The sequence below is a fragment of the Phoca vitulina genome, unplaced genomic scaffold (genome assembly GCF_004348235.1).
Source record: "Phoca vitulina isolate PV1807 unplaced genomic scaffold, GSC_HSeal_1.0 scaffold87, whole genome shotgun sequence".
NCBI lineage: Eukaryota > Metazoa > Chordata > Mammalia > Carnivora > Phocidae > Phoca > Phoca vitulina.
Window position 1 is genome coordinate 3,142,799 of NW_022589790.1, and position 9,690 is coordinate 3,152,488.

Below are 9,690 nucleotides of genomic sequence, written 5' to 3' on the forward strand. Positions count from 1 at the left end.
TGTGTGTGTGTGTGTGTGTGTGTGTGTGTGTGTGTGTGTGTGTGTGTGTATACCACATCTTCTTTATCCATTCATCTGTCAATGGACATCTTGGCTCTTTCCACAGTTTGGCTATTGTGGACATTGCTACTATAAACATCAGGGTGCATATACCCCTTCGGATCCCTACATTTGTATCTTTGGGGTAAATACTCAGTAGTGCAATTGCTGGGTCATAGGGTAGCTCTATTTTCAACTTTTTGAGGAACCTCCATACTGTTTTCCAGAGTGGCTGCACCAGCTTGCATTCCCACCAACAGTGTAGGAGGGTTCCCCTTTCTCCGCCGCCAACATCTGTCGTTTCCTGACTTACTAGTTTAGCCATTCTGACTGGTGTGAGGTGATACCTCATTGAGGTTTTGATTTGGATTTCCCTGATGCCGAATGATGTTGAGCACTTTTTCTTGTGTCTGTTGGCCATTTGGATGTCTGCTTTGGAAAAATGTCTGTTCATGTCTTCTGCCCATTTCTTGATTGGATCATTTGTTCTTTGGGTACTGAGTTTAAGATGTTCTTCATAGATTTTGGATACTAGCCCTTTATCTGATATGTCATTTGCAAATATCTTCTACCATTCTGTTGGTTGTCTTTTGGTTTTGTTGACTGTTTCTTTTGCTGTGCAAAAGTTTTTATCTTGATGAGGTCCCAATAGTTCATTTTTGTCCTTGTTTCCCCTGACTTTGGTGATGTTTCTAGGAAGAAGTTGCTGCAGCTGAGGTCGAAGAGGTTGCTGTCTGTGTTCTCCTTTAAGATTTTGATGGACTCCTGTCTCACATTGAGGTCTTTCAACCATTTGGAGTCTGTTTTTGTGTGTGGTGTAAGGAAATGGTCCAGTTTCATTCTTCTGCCTGTGGCTGTCCAATTTTCCCAACACCATTTGTTGAAGAGACTGTCTTTTTTCCATTGGACATTCTTTCCTGCTTTGTCGAAGATTAGTTGACCATATAGTTGAGGGTCCATTTCTGGGTTCTTTGTTCTGTTCCATTGATCTATGTGTCTGTTTTTGTGCCAGTACCATACTGTCTTGATGATGACAGCTTTGTAATGGAGCTTGAAGTCTGGAATTGTGATGCCGCCAGCTTTGCTTTTCTTTTTCAACATTCCTCTGACTATTCGGGGTCTTTTCTGGTTCCATATACATTTTAGGATTATTTGTTCCATTTCTTTGAAAAAAGTGGATGGTATTTTGATGGGGATTGCATTGAATGTGTAGATTGCTCTAGGTAGCATTGACGTCTTCACAATATTTGTTCTCCCAATCCATGAGCATGGAACGTTTCTCCATTTCTTTGTGCCTTCCTCAATTTCTTTCATGAGTATTTTATAGTTTTCTGAGTACAGATTCTTTGCCTCTTTGGTTAGATTAATTCCTAGGTATCTTATGGTTTTGGGTGCAATTGTAAATGGGATTGACTCCTTAATTTCTCTCTCTTCTGTCTTGTTGGTGTATAGGAATGTCACTGATGTCTGTGCATTGATTTTATATCCTGCCACTTGACTGCATTCCTGTCTGAGTTCTAGCAGTTTTGGGGTGGAGTCTTTTGGGTTTTCCACATAAAGTATCATATCATCTGTAAAGAGTGAGGGTTTAACTTCTTTGCTGATTTAAATCCTTTTATTTCTTTTTGCTGTCTGATTCCTGTGGCTAGGACTTCTAATACTATGTTGATTAGCAGTGGTGATAGTGGACATCCCTGCCAAGTTCCCGACCTTAGGGGGAAAGATCTCAGTTTTTCCCCATTGAGAATGATATTTGCTGTATGTTTTTCATACATAGCTTTTATGATATTGAGGTATGTACCCTCTATCCCTTTATTCTGAAGAGTTTTGATCAAGAAAGAATGCTGTACTTTATCAAATGCTTTTTCTGCATCTATTGAGAGGATCATATGGTTCTTGTTCTTTCTTGTATTAATGTATTGTATCACATTGATTGATTTGCAGATGTTGAACCAACGTTGCAGCCCAGGGATAAATCCCACTTGGTCGTGATGGATAATCCTTTTAATGTACGATTGGATCCTACTGGCTAGTATTTTGGTGAGAATTTTTGCATCCATGTTCATCAAGGATATTGGTCTGTAATTCTCCTTTTTGATGCGGTCTTTGTCTGGTTTGGATATCATGGTAATGGTGGCCTCATAAAATGAGTTTGGAAGTTTTCCTTCCATTTCTATTTTTTTGGAATAGTTTCAGAAGAATAGGTATTAATTCTTCTTGAAATGTTTGGTAGAATTCCCCTGGGAAGCCATCTGGCCCTGGACTGTTGTTTGTTGGGAAATTTTTGATTACTGCTTCTATTTCCTTAGTGGTTATAGGTCTGTTCAGGTTTTCTATTCCTGGTTCAGTTTTGGTAGTTGATACATCTCTAGGAATGCATCCATTTCTTCCAGATTATCTAATTCACTGGCATATAGTTGCTCATAATACATTCTTATAATTGTTTGTATTTCTTTGGTGTTGGTTGTGATCTCTCCTCTTTCATTCATGATTTTGTTGATTTGGGTCATTTCTCTTTTCTTTTTGATAAGTCTGGCCAGGGGTTTATCAATCTTGTTAATTCTTTCAAAGCACCAGCTCCTAGTTTCGTTGATCTGTTCTACTGTTCTTTTGGTTTGTATTTCATTGATTTCTGCTCTGATCTTTATTATTTCTCTTCTCCTGCTGGGTGTAGGTTTTATTTGCTGTTCTTTCTCCAACTCCTTTAAGTGTAGTGTTATGTAGTGTATTTGAGACCTTTCTTCTTTCTTGAGAAAGGCTTGAATTGCTATATACTTTCCTATTAGGATGGCCTTTGCTGTATCCCCAGGGTTCTGAACAGTTGTGTTTTCATTTTCATTTGTTTCCATGAATGTTTTTAATTCTTCTTTAATTTCCTGGTTGACCCATTCATTCTTTAGTAGGATGTTCTTTAGCCTCCATGTGCTTGAATTCTTTCCGACTTTCCTCTTGTGATTGAGTTCTAGTTTCAAAGCATTGTCATCTGAAAATATGCTGGGAATGATCCCAATCTTTTGGTACTGGTTGAGATCTGATTTGTGACCTAGGATGTGATCTATTCTGGAGAATGTTCCATGGGCACTAGAGAAGAATGTATATTCTGTTGCTTGGGGATGGAATGTTCTGAATATATCTGTGAAGTCCATTTGGTCCAGTGTGTCATTTAAAGTCTTTATTTCCTTGTTGATCTTTTGCTTAGATGATCTGTCCATTTCAGTGAGGGGGTTGTTAAAGTCCCCCACTATTATTGTATTGTTGTTGATGTGTTTCTTTGCTTTTGTTATTAATTGGCTTATATAATTGGCTGCTCCCATGTTAGGGGCATAGATATTTACAATTGCTAGATCTTCTTGTTGGATAGACCCTTTAAATGTGATATAGTGTCCTGCCTCATCTCTTATTATAGTCTTTGGTTTAAAATCTAATTTGTCTGATATAAGGATTGCCACCCCAGCTTTCTTTTGGTGTCCGTTAGCATGGTAAATGGTTTTCCACCCCCTCACTTTCTATCTTGGGGTGTCTTTGGGTCTAAAATGAGTCTCTTGCAGACAGCATATCGATGGGTCTTGTTTTTTTATCCAATCTGATAGCCTGTGTCTTTTGATGGGGGCATTTAGTCCATTTAAATTCAGGGTAACTATTGAAAGTTATGAATTTAGTGCCACTGTATTGCCTGTAAGGTGAATGTTACTGTATATTGTTTGTGTTCCTTTCTGGTCTATATTACTTTTAGGCTCTCTTTTTTGCTTAGAGGACCCCTTTCAATATTTCTTGTAGGGCTGCTTTTGTGTTTGCAAATTCCTTTATTTTTTGTTTATCCTGGAAGCTTTTTATCTCTCCTTCTATTTTCAATGACAGCCTAGCTGGATATAGTATTCTTGGTGCATATTTTTCCATTTAGTGGTCTGAATATATCATGCCAATTCTTTCTGGCCTGCCAGGTCTCTGTGGATAGGTCTGTTGCCAATCTAATATTTCTACATTGTAGGTTACAGATCTCTTCTCTTGAGCTGTTTTCAGGATTTTCCCTTTGTCTCTGAGACTCGTAAGTTTTACTATTAGATGTTGGGGTGTTGACCTATTTTTATTGATTTTGAGAGTGTTTCTCTGTGCCTCCTGGATTTGATGCCTCTTTCCTTCCCAAATTAGGGAAGTTCTCTGCTATAATTTGCTCCAACATACTTTCCCCCCCTCTCTTTCTTTCTTCTTCTGGGATCCCAATTATTCTAATGTTGTTTCATTTTATGGTATCACTTATCTCTCAAATTCTGCCCTCGTGATCCAGTAGTTGTTTTCATTCTTTTACTCAGCTTCTTTATTTTCCTTCTTTTGTTCTTCTATATCACTAATTCTCTCTTCTGCCTCATTTATCCAAGCAATTAGAGCCTCCATTATTTTTTAATTTTTTGATTTTTTTGATTTTTTTATTTTTTAAAAAAAATTTATTATGTTATGTTAGTCACCATACAATACATCATTAGTTTTTGATGTGGGGATCCATGATCCATTGTTTTCGTATAACACCCAGTGCTCCATGCAGTACGTCCCTCCTTAGTACCCATCACTGGGCTAAACAATCCCCCCTCCCCCTTCCCCTCTAAAACCGTGTTTGTTTCTCAGAGTTCATAGTCTCTGATGGTTCATCTCTCCCTCTGAATTCCCCCCTGCTTCATTTTTCCCTTCCTTCTCCTAATGTCCTCCATGCTATTCCTTATGTTCCACAAATAAGTGAAACCATAGGATAATTGACTTTCTCTGCTTGACTTATTTCGCTTAGCATAATCTCCTCCAGTCCCATTCATGTTGATGTAAAAGTTGGGTATTCATCCTTTCTGATGGTTAAGTAATATTCCATTGTATATATGGACCACATCTTCTTTATCCATTCATCTATTGAAGGGCATCTCGGCTCTTTCCAAGTTGGGCTATTGTGTACATTGCTGCTATGAACATTGGGGTGCATATGTCCCTTCTTTTCAGTACATCTGTGTCTTTGGGGTAAATACCCAGGAGTGCAATTGCTGGGTCATAGGGTAGCTCTATTTTTAAATTTTTGAGGAACCTCCACACTGTTTTCCAGAGTGGCTGTACCAACTTGCATTCCCACCAACAGTGTAAGAGGGTTCCCCTTTCTCCACAACCTCTCCAACATTTGTTGTTTCTTTCCCTGTCCATTTTTGCCATTCTAACTGGTGTAAGGTGGTATCTCAATGTGGTTTTGATTTGAATTTCCCTGATGGCTAATGATGATGAACATTTTTTCATGTGTCTGTTAGCCATGTGTATGTCTTCTTCAGAGAAGTGTCTTTTCATGTCTTCTGCCCATTTTTTGACTTGATTCTTTGTTTTTTGGGTGTTGAGTTTGAGAAGTTCTTTGTAGATCTTGGATACCAGCCCTTTATCTGTAGTGTCATTTGCAAATACCTTCTCCTATTCTGTGGGTTGCCTCTTTGTTTTGTTGACTGTTTCCTTTGCTGTGCAGAAGCTTTTTATCTTGATGAAGTTCCAAAAGTTCATTTTTGCTTTTGTTTCACTAGCTTTTGGAGATGTATCTTGAAAGAAGTTGCTGTGGCCGATGTCAAAGAGGTTACTGCCTATGTTCTCCTCTAGGATTTGGATGGATTCCTGTCTCACATTGAGGTCTTTCATCCATTTTGAGTTTATCTTTGTGAATGGTGTTAGAGAATGGTCGAGTTTCATTCTTCTGCATGTGGCTGTCCAATTTTCCCAGGACCATTTATTGAAGAGACTGTCTTTTTTCCATTGCATGTTTTTTTCCTGCTTTGTCAAAGATTATTTGACCATAGAGTTGACGGTCCATATCTGCCTTCTCTATTCTGTTCCATCGGTCTACATGTCTGTTTGTGCCAGTACCATGCTGTCTTGGTGATCACAGCTTTGTAATATAGCTTGAAATTGGGCAACGTGATGCCTCCAGCTTTGTTTTTTTTGGTCAACATTTCCTTGGCGATTCGGGGTGTTTTCTGATTCCATACAAATTTTAGGATTGTTTATTCCAGCACTTTGAAAATTGTCATTGGAAGTTTGATTGGGATGGCATTGCAGGTATAGATTGCTCTGGGTAGCATAGGCATTTTAACAATATTTATTCTTCTGATATCTGAGCATGGAATATTTTTCCATCTTTTTGTGTCCTCTTCAATTTCTTTCATGAGTGTTCTGTGGTTCCTAGAGTATAGATATTTTACCTCTTTGGTTAGGTTTATTCCAAGTTATCTAATGGTTTTTGGTGTTATTATAAATGGAATCATTTCTCTAATTTCTCTTTCTACAGTTGCATTGTTAGTGTATAAGAAAGCAACTGATTTCTGTGCATTGATTTTGTATCCTGCCACATTACTGAATTGATGTATGAGTTCTAGTAATTTGGGGGTGGAGTCTTTTGGATTTTCCACATAAATTATCATGTCATCTTTGAAAAGAGAGAGTTTGACTTCGTCTTTGCCAATTTGAATACGTTTTATTTCTTTTTGTTGTCTGATTGCTGTTCCAGGACTTCTGGTATTATGTTAAACAATAGTGGTGAGAGTGGGCATCCTTGATGTGTTCCTGTACTTAAGGGAAAGGCTCTCAGCTTTTGCCCATTGAGGATGATATTCGCTGTGGGTTTTTCATAAATGGATTTTATGAACTTGAGGAATGTTCCGTCTATCCCTATACTCTGAAGAGTTTTAATCAGGAAAGGATGTTGTATTTTGTCAAATGCTTTTTCTGCATCAATTGAGAGGACCATATAGTTCTTCTCTCTCCTCTTATTAATGTGTTCTATCACATTGATTGATTTGCGAATGTTGAACCACCTTTCATCCCAGGGATAAATCCCACTTGGTCGTGGTGGATGATCCTTTTAATGTATTTTTGGATCCTATTAGCTAGGATTTTGTTGAGGATTTTGGAATCCATATTCATCAGGGATATCAGTCTGAAATTCTCCTTTTTGTTGGGGTCTTTGCCTGGTTTGGGGATTAAGGTAATGCTGGCCTCCTAGAATGAGTCTGGAAACTTTCCTTCTGTTTCTAGTTTTTGAAACAGCTTCAGTAGAATAGGTATTATTTCTTCTTTGACTATTTGGTAGGATTCCCCAGGGAATCGATCAGGCCCTGGTACTAGAATTCTTAGCAACAGTAATCAGACAACAACAACAACAACAAAATAAAACGTATTCAGTTTTGCACAGAAGAAGTCAAACTCTCTCTTTTCGTAGATGATATGATACTTTATGTGGGAATCCATCAGGCCCTGGACTCTTGTTTTTTGGGAGGTTTTTGATCACTGCTTCAATCTTGTTACTGGTCATTGCCCTATTCAGGTTGTGAATTTCTTCCTGTTTCAGTCTTGGCAGCTTATAGGTTTCCAGGAAGGCCTCCATTTCATCCAGATTGCTCAGTTTATTGGCATGTAGTTATTGATAATAATTTCTGATAATTGTTTCTATTTCCTTGGTGTTAGTCGTGATCTCTCCCCTTTCATTCATAATTTTATTAATTTGAGTCCTTTCTCTTTTGTTTTGGATAAGTCTGGCCATTTTTTATTGATCTTATTAATTCTTTCAAAGAACCAACTTCTGATTTCATTGATCTGATCTACTGTTTTTCTGGTTTCTTATTCATTGATCTCTGCTTTAATCTTATTATTTCTCTTCTAATGCATGGCTTAGGCATAGTTTGTTGCTTTTACTCTAGTTCTAGTTCTCACTTACCCTAGCTGTTAGATTATCTAGATTAGATTGAATCTCATTGATAGCATTTTTAAGTTCTGCCAATTCAGCTTTCATTTCTGCCCTTAGAGACTCTATGTTGCCATTAATTGATTTCTCCATTCTAGCTATTGTCTTCACAATTGCTAGCCTGATTTCAATCTCTGACATTTGGTTATATCTGCATCCATTTTATATCTGCAGCATAAGTCATAATCTTTGAGTCTTTTCTGTTTTGGGGGTTCCTCCTCCTATTCATTCTGTTGATGGGTAGTTGAGGGAATGTATAGAGTCCAAATTTTTGACCAGAACCCAAGCAAGATGCACCTGTTTTCTAGGGACCTTAGGGTTGCTGGCCTCTTGTTTTCCCAGCCTGTCTTCGGGGGGAGGGGCCTGCCACGCTGTTACTCAGGGAACCCTGTTTGGGCAGAGTTGCCCTGCCCCCCTGTGGCGGGGGATGGGCTAAGCGGGAATCAGGTTTGGTCTTTTGTTCTGTGGCGGCTTTCCCTGGTGGCTTTCCGCATCTCTTCCAAGAGTCAGAGCAAAAGAGACCGTTTCCAACCCTCTGCCTCAGAGCAGAGAGATCAAAGTCTGTTCCTTAGTGAGCTCTCCAGACCACAGTGTCTCCATTTCTGTCTGAGCTGCTATAAACTGCAGCTTCCTGGGTTGTGTGCCCTCTGCAGAGTTCCCAGTCCTGCCTCCAGGTTGGGGGCTGTCTCTGCCCTTTGTCCTTCTAAAACCACCAGCCACTCCCAGTTCACACGCGAGACCATGCTGCTCTGGGTTTCTGCCCCTGAGGGCTGCCCTAAAGTCCTTTCCGCGCCACTACCTGTTTGCAAGTCTGTGCCCAGTCCTCAGCAAGCGAGGTTGTCGCTCACTGGTGGTGTAGGATCCCCATGGCCAGGCTCCCTCCCGCTGCCATTTATCCTCCGATATCTGCCCATGGAATCTCGGCTCCCTGCTTCATACCTTGAAACCAACCGCCTGTGATATTCTGTTTGTAGAGAACCAGATCTTCTTACATGTCAGGCTGATTTCGTGGGTGCTCAGAGTGGTCTGGTAGATATCCAGCTCAATTCTGGGGACCAGTTGAAATAGGGTCCCCTATTCCTCCACCATCTTTCCTCTATACCTAGAGCTTCCATTTTTTATTGCACCTCATTAATAGCCTTTTTTATTTCGACTTGGCTAGATTTTAGTTCTTTTATTTCTCCAGAAAGGGTTTCTCTAATAACTTCCATGCCTTTCTCAAGCCCAGCTAGTATATTTAAAATCATCATTCTGAACTCTAGTTCTGACATCTTACTAATGTCCGTATTGATTAGGTCCCTGGCCTTTGGTACTACCTCTTGTTCTTTTTGTTGAGGAGATTTTTTCCATCTTGTCATTTTGTCCAGAGGAGAATAGATGAATGAGAGAACAAAATGCTAACAGGGTAACAACGTCCCCAGAAAATATACACTAAACAAATCAGAGAAGACCTGAAACCAGCAGAAAAGAAAGGGAAAGAAAGAAAAAAGAAAAAAATAAGGAAAAAGAAAAAGATAAAAACAAAGAAAAACAAAACAAAACAAAACAAAAAAACAGGATATGATCAAATATGATCAGGCTGGTGCATAGATCAGTGCCACACACTAGTTTTTGGGTGTATTTTGGTCTGTTAGAAGAAAGTGCCTCCCAAAATTTTAAAGAAAGAAAAACTTATATATGTACAAAAATAAGGGTTAATATGATGAAGGGATGGAATATGACTGTAAAGGTGAAAATTATAAAATATTTTATAAAAGGAATTGATAAGATACAAAGTTGGTTGAAAAAAGAAAGAAGAAGATTAAAAAAAAAGGGGGGAGAGAATGTGATCAGGCAGAAGACTAGAAGAAAGCCATACACTAGAGATTTAGGTTATATTTTGATCTGTTAGAAGAAACTGTATC